This window comes from Oncorhynchus mykiss, unplaced genomic scaffold, assembly GCF_013265735.2.
Source record: "Oncorhynchus mykiss isolate Arlee unplaced genomic scaffold, USDA_OmykA_1.1 un_scaffold_441, whole genome shotgun sequence".
NCBI classification, from domain to species: Eukaryota; Metazoa; Chordata; class Actinopteri; order Salmoniformes; family Salmonidae; genus Oncorhynchus; species Oncorhynchus mykiss.
In genome coordinates this window covers 75,001-90,370 of record NW_023493888.1, presented here as the reverse complement: position 1 = coordinate 90,370, position 15,370 = coordinate 75,001, and positions in this window count along the sequence as shown.

The following is a 15,370-nucleotide window of genomic DNA, read 5'->3' as shown; positions in this document are numbered from 1 at the left end:
GGAACACCGCTAACCGCATAGAGAACCGTGTTTTGGGTGACCAGGTGCACGTTTTCAATCACCAGTTGCACATTTTCAATCACCAGTTGCACGGAGGATTAATAGCAATCTGCATCCATCGCGATTTCTTAAAGTGTCTATAAAGCACTCAGGACGGGCCCGACCGAGACAGGGCCTTAGTGGGGTGCTCCCATAGCGGGCAACAATGAGAGGGGTGCCTTTAATTCATTTTGAACCATATTTGAAATTTTGGGTTACCAGATGCACGTTTTCAATCACCAGTTGCACGGAGGATTAATAGCAATCTGCATCCATCGTGATTTCTTAAAGTGTGTAAAAAGCACCCAAGGACGGCCCTGACAGAGAGAGGGCCGTAGTGGGGCACTCCCCTAGCGGGCTATATCAATAGAATGACGGGTAAAAGTATTTAAAACCCTTTTATAATTTTTGGGTTACCAGATGCACGTTTTCAATCACCAGGTGCACGGAGGAAAATGAGCATTTGCATCCATAGTCATGTTTTAAACCGTCCATAAAGCACTCTTGGCCGGCCCCGGCAGAGAGAGAAAGAGATGGTGAAAAAAAAAAAAAATCATCATCAGACCTTCCATAAATAATTCGGGCCGGCCCCCATTGCTAAAGGTCCGTAGTAGGGTGCGCCATAAGCGGACATGAATAGATGGAACACCGCTAACCGCATAGAGAACCGTGTTTTGGGTGACCAGGTGCACGTTTTCAATCACCAGTTGCACATTTTCAATCACCAGTTGCACGGAGGATTAATAGCAATCTGCATCCATCGCGATTTCTTAAAGTGTCTATAAAGCACTCAGGACGGGCCCGACCGAGACAGGGCCTTAGTGGGGTGCTCCCATAGCGGGCAACAATGAGAGGGGTGCCTTTAAATTCATTTTGAACCATATTTGAAATTTTGGGTTACCAGATGCACGTTTTCAATCACCAGTTGCACGGAGGATTAATAGCAATCTGCATCCATCGTGATTTCTTAAAGTGTGTAAAAAGCACCCAAGGACGGCCCTGACAGAGAGAGGGCCGTAGTGGGGCACTCCCCTAGCGGGCTATATCAATAGAATGACGGGTAAAAGTATTTAAAACCCTTTTATAATTTTTGGGTTACCAGATGCACGTTTTCAATCACCAGGTGCACGGAGGAAAATGAGCATTTGCATCCATAGTCATGTTTTAAACCGTCCATAAAGCACTCTTGGCCGCCCCGGCAGAGAGAGAAAGAGATGGTGAAAAAAAAAAAAAAATCATCATCAGACCTTCCATAAATAATTCGGGCCGGCCCCCATTGCTAAAGGTCCGTAGTAGGGTGCGCCATAAGCGGACATGAATAGATGGAACACCGCTAACCGCATAGAGAACCGTGTTTTGGGTGACCAGGTGCACGTTTTCAATCACCAGTTGCACATTTTCAATCACCAGTTGCACGGAGGATTAATAGCAATCTGCATCCATCGCGATTTCTTAAAGTGTCTATAAAGCACTCAGGACGGGCCCGACCGAGACAGGGCCTTAGTGGGGTGCTCCCATAGCGGGCAACAATGAGAGGGGTGCCTTTAAATTCATTTTGAACCATATTTGAAATTTTGGGTTACCAGATGCACGTTTTCAATCACCAGTTGCACGGAGGATTAATAGCAATCTGCATCCATCGTGATTTCTTAAAGTGTGTAAAAAGCACCCAAGGACGGCCCTGACAGAGAGAGGGCCGTAGTGGGGCACTCCCCTAGCGGGCTATATCAATAGAATGACGGGTAAAAGTATTTAAAACCCTTTTATAATTTTTGGTTACCAGATGCACGTTTTCAATCACCAGGTGCACGGAGGAAAATGAGCATTTGCATCCATAGTCATGTTTTAAACCGTCCATAAAGCACTCTTGGCCGGCCCCGGCAGAGAGAGAAAGAGATGGTGAAAAAAAAAAAAAAATCATCATCAGACCTTCCATAAATAATTCGGGCCGGCCCCCATTGCTAAAGGTCCGTAGTAGGGTGCGCCATAAGCGGACATGAATAGATGGAACACCGCTAACCGCATAGAGAACCGTGTTTTGGGTGACCAGGTGCACGTTTTCAATCACCAGTTGCACATTTTCAATCACCAGTTGCACGGAGGATTAATAGCAATCTGCATCCATCGCGATTTCTTAAAGTGTCTATAAAGCACTCAGGACGGGCCCGACCGAGACAGGGCCTTAGTGGGGTGCTCCCATAGCGGGCAACAATGAGAGGGGTGCCTTTAAATTCATTTTGAACCATATTTGAAATTTTGGGTTACCAGATGCACGTTTTCAATCACCAGTTGCACGGAGGATTAATAGCAATCTGCATCCATCGTGATTTCTTAAAGTGTGTAAAAAGCACCCAAGGACGGCCCTGACAGAGAGAGGGCCGTAGTGGGGCACTCCCCTAGCGGGCTATATCAATAGAATGACGGGTAAAAGTATTTAAAACCCTTTTATAATTTTTGGGTTACCAGATGCACGTTTTCAATCACCAGGTGCACGGAGGAAAATGAGCATTTGCATCCATAGTCATGTTTTAAACCGTCCATAAAGCACTCTTGGCCGGCCCCGGCAGAGAGAGAAAGAGATGGTGAAAAAAAAAAAAAAATCATCATCAGACCTTCCATAAATAATTCGGGCCGGCCCCCATTGCTAAGGTCCGTAGTAGGGTGCGCCATAAGCGGACATGAATAGATGGAACACCGCTAACCGCATAGAGAACCGTGTTTTGGGTGACCAGGTGCACGTTTTCAATCACCAGTTGCACATTTTCAATCACCAGTTGCACGGAGGATTAATAGCAATCTGCATCCATCGCGATTTCTTAAAGTGTCTATAAAGCACTCAGGACGGGCCCGACCGAGACAGGGCCTTAGTGGGGTGCTCCCATAGCGGGCAACAATGAGAGGGGTGCCTTTAAATTCATTTTGAACCATATTTGAAATTTGGGTTACCAGATGCACGTTTTCAATCACCAGTTGCACGGAGGATTAATAGCAATCTGCATCCATCGTGATTTCTTAAAGTGTGTAAAAAGCACCCAAGGACGGCCCTGACAGAGAGAGGGCCGTAGTGGGGCACTCCCCTAGCGGGCTATATCAATAGAATGACGGGTAAAAGTATTTAAAACCCTTTTATAATTTTTGGGTTACCAGATGCACGTTTTCAATCACCAGGTGCACGGAGGAAAATGAGCATTTGCATCCATAGTCATGTTTTAAACCGTCCATAAAGCACTCTTGGCCGGCCCCGGCAGAGAGAGAAAGAGATGGTGAAAAAAAAAAAAAAATCATCATCAGACCTTCCATAAATAATTCGGGCCGGCCCCCATTGCTAAAGGTCCGTAGTAGGGTGCGCCATAAGCGGACATGAATAGATGGAACACCGCTAACCGCATAGAGAACCGTGTTTTGGGTGACCAGGTGCACGTTTTCAATCACCAGTTGCACATTTTCAATCACCAGTTGCACGGAGGATTAATAGCAATCTGCATCCATCGCGATTTCTTAAAGTGTCTATAAAGCACTCAGGACGGGCCCGACCGAGACAGGGCCTTAGTGGGGTGCTCCCATAGCGGGCAACAATGAGAGGGGTGCCTTTAAATTCATTTTGAACCATATTTGAAATTTTGGGTTACCAGATGCACGTTTTCAATCACCAGTTGCACGGAGGATTAATAGCAATCTGCATCCATCGTGATTTCTTAAAGTGTGTAAAAAGCACCCAAGGACGGCCCTGACAGAGAGAGGGCCGTAGTGGGGCACTCCCCTAGCGGGCTATATCAATAGAATGACGGGTAAAAGTATTTAAAACCCTTTTATAATTTTTGGGTTACCAGATGCACGTTTTCAATCACCAGGTGCACGGAGGAAAATGAGCATTTGCATCCATAGTCATGTTTTAAACCGTCCATAAAGCACTCTTGGCCGGCCCCGGCAGAGAGAGAAAGAGATGGTGAAAAAAAAAAAAAAATCATCATCAGACCTTCCATAAATAATTCGGGCCGGCCCCCATTGCTAAAGGTCCGTAGTAGGGTGCGCCATAAGCGGACATGAATAGATGGAACACCGCTAACCGCATAGAGAACCGTGTTTTGGGTGACCAGGTGCACGTTTTCAATCACCAGTTGCACATTTTCAATCACCAGTTGCACGGAGGATTAATAGCAATCTGCATCCATCGCGATTTCTTAAAGTGTCTATAAAGCACTCAGGACGGGCCCGACCGAGACAGGGCCTTAGTGGGGTGCTCCCATAGCGGGCAACAATGAGAGGGGTGCCTTTAAATTCATTTTGAACCATATTTGAAATTTTGGGTTACCAGATGCACGTTTTCAATCACCAGTTGCACGGAGGATTAATAGCAATCTGCATCCATCGTGATTTCTTAAAGTGTGTAAAAAGCACCCAAGGACGGCCCTGACAGAGAGAGGGCCGTAGTGGGGCACTCCCCTAGCGGGCTATATCAATAGAATGACGGGTAAAAGTATTTAAAACCCTTTTATAATTTTTGGGTTACCAGATGCACGTTTTCAATCACCAGGTGCACGGAGGAAAATGAGCATTTGCATCCATAGTCATGTTTTAAACCGTCCATAAAGCACTCTTGGCCGGCCCCGGCAGAGAGAGAAAGAGATGGTGAAAAAAAAAAAAATCATCATCAGACCTTCCATAAATAATTCGGGCCGGCCCCCATTGCTAAAGGTCCGTAGTAGGGTGCGCCATAAGCGGACATGAATAGATGGAACACCGCTAACCGCATAGAGAACCGTGTTTTGGGTGACCAGGTGCACGTTTTCAATCACCAGTTGCACATTTTCAATCACCAGTTGCACGGAGGATTAATAGCAATCTGCATCCATCGCGATTTCTTAAAGTGTCTATAAAGCACTCAGGACGGGCCCGACCGAGACAGGGCCTTAGTGGGGTGCTCCCATAGCGGGCAACAATGAGAGGGGTGCCTTTAAATTCATTTTGAACCATATTTGAAATTTTGGGTTACCAGATGCACGTTTTCAATCACCAGTTGCACGGAGGATTAATAGCAATCTGCATCCATCGTGATTTCTTAAAGTGTGTAAAAAGCACCCAAGGACGGCCCTGACAGAGAGAGGGCCGTAGTGGGGCACTCCCCTAGCGGGCTATATCAATAGAATGACGGGTAAAAGTATTTAAAACCCTTTTATAATTTTTGGGTTACCAGATGCACGTTTTCAATCACCAGGTGCACGGAGGAAAATGAGCATTTGCATCCATAGTCATGTTTTAAACCGTCCATAAAGCACTCTTGGCCGGCCCCGGCAGAGAGAGAAAGAGATGGTGAAAAAAAAAAAAAATCATCATCAGACCTTCCATAAATAATTCGGGCCGGCCCCCATTGCTAAAGGTCCGTAGTAGGGTGCGCCATAAGCGGACATGAATAGATGGAACACCGCTAACCGCATAGAGAACCGTGTTTTGGGTGACCAGGTGCACGTTTTCAATCACCAGTTGCACATTTTCAATCACCAGTTGCACGGAGGATTAATAGCAATCTGCATCCATCGCGATTTCTTAAAGTGTCTATAAAGCACTCAGGACGGGCCCGACCGAGACAGGGCCTTAGTGGGGTGCTCCCATAGCGGGCAACAATGAGAGGGGTGCCTTTAAATTCATTTTGAACCATATTTGAAATTTTGGGTTACCAGATGCACGTTTTCAATCACCAGTTGCACGGAGGATTAATAGCAATCTGCATCCATCGTGATTTCTTAAAGTGTGTAAAAAGCACCCAAGGACGGCCCTGACAGAGAGAGGGCCGTAGTGGGGCACTCCCCTAGCGGGCTATATCAATAGAATGACGGGTAAAAGTATTTAAAACCCTTTTATAATTTTTGGGTTACCAGATGCACGTTTTCAATCACCAGGTGCACGGAGGAAAATGAGCATTTGCATCCATAGTCATGTTTTAAACCGTCCATAAAGCACTCTTGGCCGGCCCCGGCAGAGAGAGAAAGAGATGGTGAAAAAAAAAAAAAAATCATCATCAGACCTTCCATAAATAATTCGGGCCGGCCCCCATTGCTAAAGGTCCGTAGTAGGGTGCGCCATAAGCGGACATGAATAGATGGAACACCGCTAACCGCATAGAGAACCGTGTTTTGGGTGACCAGGTGCACGTTTTCAATCACCAGTTGCACATTTTCAATCACCAGTTGCACGGAGGATTAATAGCAATCTGCATCCATCGCGATTTCTTAAAGTGTCTATAAAGCACTCAGGACGGGCCCGACCGAGACAGGGCCTTAGTGGGGTGCTCCCATAGCGGGCAACAATGAGAGGGGTGCCTTTAAATTCATTTTGAACCATATTTGAAATTTTGGGTTACCAGATGCACGTTTTCAATCACCAGTTGCACGGAGGATTAATAGCAATCTGCATCCATCGTGATTTCTTAAAGTGTGTAAAAAGCACCCAAGGACGGCCCTGACAGAGAGAGGGCCGTAGTGGGGCACTCCCCTAGCGGGCTATATCAATAGAATGACGGGTAAAAGTATTTAAAACCCTTTTATAATTTTTGGGTTACCAGATGCACGTTTTCAATCACCAGGTGCACGGAGGAAAATGAGCATTTGCATCCATAGTCATGTTTTAAACCGTCCATAAAGCACTCTTGGCCGGCCCCGGCAGAGAGAGAAAGAGATGGTGAAAAAAAAAAAAAATCATCATCAGACCTTCCATAAATAATTCGGGCCGGCCCCCATTGCTAAAGGTCCGTAGTAGGGTGCGCCATAAGCGGACATGAATAGATGGAACACCGCTAACCGCATAGAGAACCGTGTTTTGGGTGACCAGGTGCACGTTTTCAATCACCAGTTGCACATTTTCAATCACCAGTTGCACGGAGGATTAATAGCAATCTGCATCCATCGCGATTTCTTAAAGTGTCTATAAAGCACTCAGGACGGGCCCGACCGAGACAGGGCCTTAGTGGGGTGCTCCCATAGCGGGCAACAATGAGAGGGGTGCCTTTAAATTCATTTTGAACCATATTTGAAATTTTGGGTTACCAGATGCACGTTTTCAATCACCAGTTGCACGGAGGATTAATAGCAATCTGCATCCATCGTGATTTCTTAAAGTGTGTAAAAAGCACCCAAGGACGGCCCTGACAGAGAGAGGGCCGTAGTGGGGCACTCCCCTAGCGGGCTATATCAATAGAATGACGGGTAAAAGTATTTAAAACCCTTTTATAATTTTTGGGTTACCAGATGCACGTTTTCAATCACCAGGTGCACGGAGGAAAATGAGCATTTGCATCCATAGTCATGTTTTAAACCGTCCATAAAGCACTCTTGGCCGGCCCCGGCAGAGAGAGAAAGAGATGGTGAAAAAAAAAAAAAATCATCATCAGACCTTCCATAAATAATTCGGGCCGGCCCCCATTGCTAAAGGTCCGTAGTAGGGTGCGCCATAAGCGGACATGAATAGATGGAACACCGCTAACCGCATAGAGAACCGTGTTTTGGGTGACCAGGTGCACGTTTTCAATCACCAGTTGCACATTTTCAATCACCAGTTGCACGGAGGATTAATAGCAATCTGCATCCATCGCGATTTCTTAAAGTGTCTATAAAGCACTCAGGACGGGCCCGACCGAGACAGGGCCTTAGTGGGGTGCTCCCATAGCGGGCAACAATGAGAGGGGTGCCTTTAAATTCATTTTGAACCATATTTGAAATTTTGGGTTACCAGATGCACGTTTTCAATCACCAGTTGCACGGAGGATTAATAGCAATCTGCATCCATCGTGATTTCTTAAAGTGTGTAAAAAGCACCCAAGGACGGCCCTGACAGAGAGAGGGCCGTAGTGGGGCACTCCCCTAGCGGGCTATATCAATAGAATGACGGGTAAAAGTATTTAAAACCCTTTTATAATTTTTGGGTTACCAGATGCACGTTTTCAATCACCAGGTGCACGGAGGAAAATGAGCATTTGCATCCATAGTCATGTTTTAAACCGTCCATAAAGCACTCTTGGCCGGCCCCGGCAGAGAGAGAAAGAGATGGTGAAAAAAAAAAAAAATCATCATCAGACCTTCCATAAATAATTCGGGCCGGCCCCCATTGCTAAAGGTCCGTAGTAGGGTGCGCCATAAGCGGACATGAATAGATGGAACACCGCTAACCGCATAGAGAACCGTGTTTTGGGTGACCAGGTGCACGTTTTCAATCACCAGTTGCACATTTTCAATCACCAGTTGCACGGAGGATTAATAGCAATCTGCATCCATCGCGATTTCTTAAAGTGTCTATAAAGCACTCAGGACGGGCCCGACCGAGACAGGGCCTTAGTGGGGTGCTCCCATAGCGGGCAACAATGAGAGGGGTGCCTTTAAATTCATTTTGAACCATATTTGAAATTTTGGGTTACCAGATGCACGTTTTCAATCACCAGTTGCACGGAGGATTAATAGCAATCTGCATCCATCGTGATTTCTTAAAGTGTGTAAAAAGCACCCAAGGACGGCCCTGACAGAGAGAGGGCCGTAGTGGGGCACTCCCCTAGCGGGCTATATCAATAGAATGACGGGTAAAAGTATTTAAAACCCTTTTATAATTTTTGGGTTACCAGATGCACGTTTTCAATCACCAGGTGCACGGAGGAAAATGAGCATTTGCATCCATAGTCATGTTTTAAACCGTCCATAAAGCACTCTTGGCCGGCCCGGCAGAGAGAGAAAGAGATGGTGAAAAAAAAAAAATCATCATCAGACCTTCCATAAATAATTCGGGCCGGCCCCCATTGCTAAAGGTCCGTAGTAGGGTGCGCCATAAGCGGACATGAATAGATGGAACACCGCTAACCGCATAGAGAACCGTGTTTTGGGTGACCAGGTGCACGTTTTCAATCACCAGTTGCACATTTTCAATCACCAGTTGCACGGAGGATTAATAGCAATCTGCATCCATCGCGATTTCTTAAAGTGTCTATAAAGCACTCAGGACGGGCCCGACCGAGACAGGGCCTTAGTGGGGTGCTCCCATAGCGGGCAACAATGAGAGGGGTGCCTTTAAATTCATTTTGAACCATATTTGAAATTTTGGGTTACCAGATGCACGTTTTCAATCACCAGTTGCACGGAGGATTAATAGCAATCTGCATCCATCGTGATTTCTTAAAGTGTGTAAAAAGCACCCAAGGACGGCCCTGACAGAGAGAGGGCCGTAGTGGGGCACTCCCCTAGCGGGCTATATCAATAGAATGACGGGTAAAAGTATTTAAAACCCTTTTATAATTTTTGGGTTACCAGATGCACGTTTTCAATCACCAGGTGCACGGAGGAAAATGAGCATTTGCATCCATAGTCATGTTTTAAACCGTCCATAAAGCACTCTTGGCCGGCCCCGGCAGAGAGAGAAAGAGATGGTGAAAAAAAAAAAAAATCATCATCAGACCTTCCATAAATAATTCGGGCCGGCCCCCATTGCTAAAGGTCCGTAGTAGGGTGCGCCATAAGCGGACATGAATAGATGGAACACCGCTAACCGCATAGAGAACCGTGTTTTGGGTGACCAGGTGCACGTTTTCAATCACCAGTTGCACATTTTCAATCACCAGTTGCACGGAGGATTAATAGCAATCTGCATCCATCGCGATTTCTTAAAGTGTCTATAAAGCACTCAGGACGGGCCCGACCGAGACAGGGCCTTAGTGGGGTGCTCCCATAGCGGGCAACAATGAGAGGGGTGCCTTTAAATTCATTTTGAACCATATTTGAAATTTTGGGTTACCAGATGCACGTTTTCAATCACCAGTTGCACGGAGGATTAATAGCAATCTGCATCCATCGTGATTTCTTAAAGTGTGTAAAAAGCACCCAAGGACGGCCCTGACAGAGAGAGGGCCGTAGTGGGGCACTCCCCTAGCGGGCTATATCAATAGAATGACGGGTAAAAGTATTTAAAACCCTTTTATAATTTTTGGGTTACCAGATGCACGTTTTCAATCACCAGGTGCACGGAGGAAAATGAGCATTTGCATCCATAGTCATGTTTTAAACCGTCCATAAAGCACTCTTGGCCGGCCCCGGCAGAGAGAGAAAGAGATGGTGAAAAAAAAAAAAAATCATCATCAGACCTTCCATAAATAATTCGGGCCGGCCCCCATTGCTAAAGGTCCGTAGTAGGGTGCGCCATAAGCGGACATGAATAGATGGAACACCGCTAACCGCATAGAGAACCGTGTTTTGGGTGACCAGGTGCACGTTTTCAATCACCAGTTGCACATTTTCAATCACCAGTTGCACGGAGGATTAATAGCAATCTGCATCCATCGCGATTTCTTAAAGTGTCTATAAAGCACTCAGGACGGGCCCGACCGAGACAGGGCCTTAGTGGGGTGCTCCCATAGCGGGCAACAATGAGAGGGGTGCCTTTAAATTCATTTTGAACCATATTTGAAATTTTGGGTTACCAGATGCACGTTTTCAATCACCAGTTGCACGGAGGATTAATAGCAATCTGCATCCATCGTGATTTCTTAAAGTGTGTAAAAAGCACCCAAGGACGGCCCTGACAGAGAGAGGGCCGTAGTGGGGCACTCCCCTAGCGGGCTATATCAATAGAATGACGGGTAAAAGTATTTAAAACCCTTTTATAATTTTTGGGTTACCAGATGCACGTTTTCAATCACCAGGTGCACGGAGGAAAATGAGCATTTGCATCCATAGTCATGTTTTAAACCGTCCATAAAGCACTCTTGGCCGGCCCCGGCAGAGAGAGAAAGAGATGGTGAAAAAAAAAAAAAATCATCATCAGACCTTCCATAAATAATTCGGGCCGGCCCCCATTGCTAAAGGTCCGTAGTAGGGTGCGCCATAAGCGGACATGAATAGATGGAACACCGCTAACCGCATAGAGAACCGTGTTTTGGGTGACCAGGTGCACGTTTTCAATCACCAGTTGCACATTTTCAATCACCAGTTGCACGGAGGATTAATAGCAATCTGCATCCATCGCGATTTCTTAAAGTGTCTATAAAGCACTCAGGACGGGCCCGACCGAGACAGGGCCTTAGTGGGGTGCTCCCATAGCGGGCAACAATGAGAGGGGTGCCTTTAAATTCATTTTGAACCATATTTGAAATTTTGGGTTACCAGATGCACGTTTTCAATCACCAGTTGCACGGAGGATTAATAGCAATCTGCATCCATCGTGATTTCTTAAAGTGTGTAAAAAGCACCCAAGGACGGCCCTGACAGAGAGAGGGCCGTAGTGGGGCACTCCCCTAGCGGGCTATATCAATAGAATGACGGGTAAAAGTATTTAAAACCCTTTTATAATTTTTGGGTTACCAGATGCACGTTTTCAATCACCAGGTGCACGGAGGAAAATGAGCATTTGCATCCATAGTCATGTTTTAAACCGTCCATAAAGCACTCTTGGCCGGCCCCGGCAGAGAGAGAAAGAGATGGTGAAAAAAAAAAAAAATCATCATCAGACCTTCCATAAATAATTCGGGCCGGCCCCCATTGCTAAAGGTCCGTAGTAGGGTGCGCCATAAGCGGACATGAATAGATGGAACACCGCTAACCGCATAGAGAACCGTGTTTTGGGTGACCAGGTGCACGTTTTCAATCACCAGTTGCACATTTTCAATCACCAGTTGCACGGAGGATTAATAGCAATCTGCATCCATCGCGATTTCTTAAAGTGTCTATAAAGCACTCAGGACGGGCCCGACCGAGACAGGGCCTTAGTGGGGTGCTCCCATAGCGGGCAACAATGAGAGGGGTGCCTTTAAATTCATTTTGAACCATATTTGAAATTTTGGGTTACCAGATGCACGTTTTCAATCACCAGTTGCACGGAGGATTAATAGCAATCTGCATCCATCGTGATTTCTTAAAGTGTGTAAAAAGCACCCAAGGACGGCCCTGACAGAGAGAGGGCCGTAGTGGGGCACTCCCCTAGCGGGCTATATCAATAGAATGACGGGTAAAAGTATTTAAAACCCTTTTATAATTTTTGGGTTACCAGATGCACGTTTTCAATCACCAGGTGCACGGAGGAAAATGAGCATTTGCATCCATAGTCATGTTTTAAACCGTCCATAAAGCACTCTTGGCCGGCCCCGGCAGAGAGAGAAAGAGATGGTGAAAAAAAAAAAAAATCATCATCAGACCTTCCATAAATAATTCGGGCCGGCCCCCATTGCTAAAGGTCCGTAGTAGGGTGCGCCATAAGCGGACATGAATAGATGGAACACCGCTAACCGCATAGAGAACCGTGTTTTGGGTGACCAGGTGCACGTTTTCAATCACCAGTTGCACATTTTCAATCACCAGTTGCACGGAGGATTAATAGCAATCTGCATCCATCGCGATTTCTTAAAGTGTCTATAAAGCACTCAGGACGGGCCCGACCGAGACAGGGCCTTAGTGGGGTGCTCCCATAGCGGGCAACAATGAGAGGGGTGCCTTTAAATTCATTTTGAACCATATTTGAAATTTTGGGTTACCAGATGCACGTTTTCAATCACCAGTTGCACGGAGGATTAATAGCAATCTGCATCCATCGTGATTTCTTAAAGTGTGTAAAAAGCACCCAAGGACGGCCCTGACAGAGAGAGGGCCGTAGTGGGGCACTCCCCTAGCGGGCTATATCAATAGAATGACGGGTAAAAGTATTTAAAACCCTTTTATAATTTTTGGGTTACCAGATGCACGTTTTCAATCACCAGGTGCACGGAGGAAAATGAGCATTTGCATCCATAGTCATGTTTTAAACCGTCCATAAAGCACTCTTGGCCGGCCCCGGCAGAGAGAGAAAGAGATGGTGAAAAAAAAAAAAAATCATCATCAGACCTTCCATAAATAATTCGGGCCGGCCCCCATTGCTAAAGGTCCGTAGTAGGGTGCGCCATAAGCGGACATGAATAGATGGAACACCGCTAACCGCATAGAGAACCGTGTTTTGGGTGACCAGGTGCACGTTTTCAATCACCAGTTGCACATTTTCAATCACCAGTTGCACGGAGGATTAATAGCAATCTGCATCCATCGCGATTTCTTAAAGTGTCTATAAAGCACTCAGGACGGGCCCGACCGAGACAGGGCCTTAGTGGGGTGCTCCCATAGCGGGCAACAATGAGAGGGGTGCCTTTAAATTCATTTTGAACCATATTTGAAATTTTGGGTACCAGATGCACGTTTTCAATCACCAGTTGCACGGAGGATTAATAGCAATCTGCATCCATCGTGATTTCTTAAAGTGTGTAAAAAGCACCCAAGGACGGCCCTGACAGAGAGAGGGCCGTAGTGGGGCACTCCCCTAGCGGGCTATATCAATAGAATGACGGGTAAAAGTATTTAAAACCCTTTTATAATTTTTGGGTTACCAGATGCACGTTTTCAATCACCAGGTGCACGGAGGAAAATGAGCATTTGCATCCATAGTCATGTTTTAAACCGTCCATAAAGCACTCTTGGCCGGCCCCGGCAGAGAGAGAAAGAGATGGTGAAAAAAAAAAAAAATCATCATCAGACCTTCCATAAATAATTCGGGCCGGCCCCCATTGCTAAAGGTCCGTAGTAGGGTGCGCCATAAGCGGACATGAATAGATGGAACACCGCTAACCGCATAGAGAACCGTGTTTTGGGTGACCAGGTGCACGTTTTCAATCACCAGTTGCACATTTTCAATCACCAGTTGCACGGAGGATTAATAGCAATCTGCATCCATCGCGATTTCTTAAAGTGTCTATAAAGCACTTCAGGACGGGCCCGACCGAGACAGGGCCTTAGTGGGGTGCTCCCATAGCGGGCAACAATGAGAGGGGTGCCTTTAAATTCATTTTGAACCATATTTGAAATTTTGGGTTACCAGATGCACGTTTTCAATCACAGTTGCACGGAGGATTAATAGCAATCTGCATCCATCGTGATTTCTTAAAGTGTGTAAAAAGCACCCAAGGACGGCCCTGACAGAGAGAGGGCCGTAGTGGGGCACTCCCCTAGCGGGCTATATCAATAGAATGACGGGTAAAAGTATTTAAAACCCTTTTATAATTTTTGGGTTACCAGATGCACGTTTTCAATCACCAGGTGCACGGAGGAAAATGAGCATTTGCATCCATAGTCATGTTTTAAACCGTCCATAAAGCACTCTTGGGCCGGCCCCGGCAGAGAGAGAAAGAGATGGTGAAAAAAAAAAAAAATCATCATCAGACCTTCCATAAATAATTCGGGCCGGCCCCCATTGCTAAAGGTCCGTAGTAGGGTGCGCCATAAGCGGACATGAATAGATGGAACACCGCTAACCGCATAGAGAACCGTGTTTTGGGTGACCAGGTGCACGTTTTCAATCACCAGTTGCACATTTTCAATCACCAGTTGCACGGAGGATTAATAGCAATCTGCATCCATCGCGATTTCTTAAAGTGTCTATAAGCACTCAGGACGGGCCCGACCGAGACAGGGCCTTAGTGGGGTGCTCCCATAGCGGGCAACAATGAGAGGGGTGCCTTTAAATTCATTTTGAACATATTTGAAATTTTTGGGTTACCAGATGCACGTTTCAATCACCAGTTGCACGGAGGATTAATAGCAATCTGCATCCATCGTGATTTCTTAAAGTGTGTAAAAAGCACCCAAGGACGGCCCTGACAGAGAGAGGGCCGTAGTGGGGCACTCCCCTAGCGGGCTATATCAATAGAATGACGGGTAAAAAGTATTTAAAAACCCTTTTATAATTTTTGGGTTACCAGATGCACGTTTTCAATCACCAGGTGCACGGAGGAAAATGAGCATTTGCATCCATAGTCATGTTTTAAACCGTCCATAAAGCACTCTTGGCCGGCCCCGCAGAGAGAGAAAGAGATGGTGAAAAAAAAAAAATCATCATCAGACCTTCCATAAATAATTCGGGCCGGCCCCCATTGCTAAAGGTCCCGTAGTAGGGTGCGCCATAAGCGGACATGAATAGATGGAACACCGCTAACCGCATAGAGAACCGTGTTTTGGGTGACCAGGTGCACGTTTTCAATCACCAGTTGCACATTTTCAATCACCAGTTGCACGGAGGATTAATAGCAATCTGCATCCATCGCGATTTCTTAAAGTGTCTATAAAGCACTCAGGACGGGCCCGACCGAGACAGGGCCTTAGTGGGGTGCTCCCATAGCGGGCAACAATGAGAGGGGTGCCTTTAAATTCATTTTGAACCATATTTGAAATTTTGGGTTACCAGATGCACGTTTTCAATCACCAGTTGCACGGAGGATTAATAGCAATCTGCATCCATCGTGATTTCTTAAAGTGTGTAAAAAGCACCCAAGGACGGCCCTGACAGAGAGAGG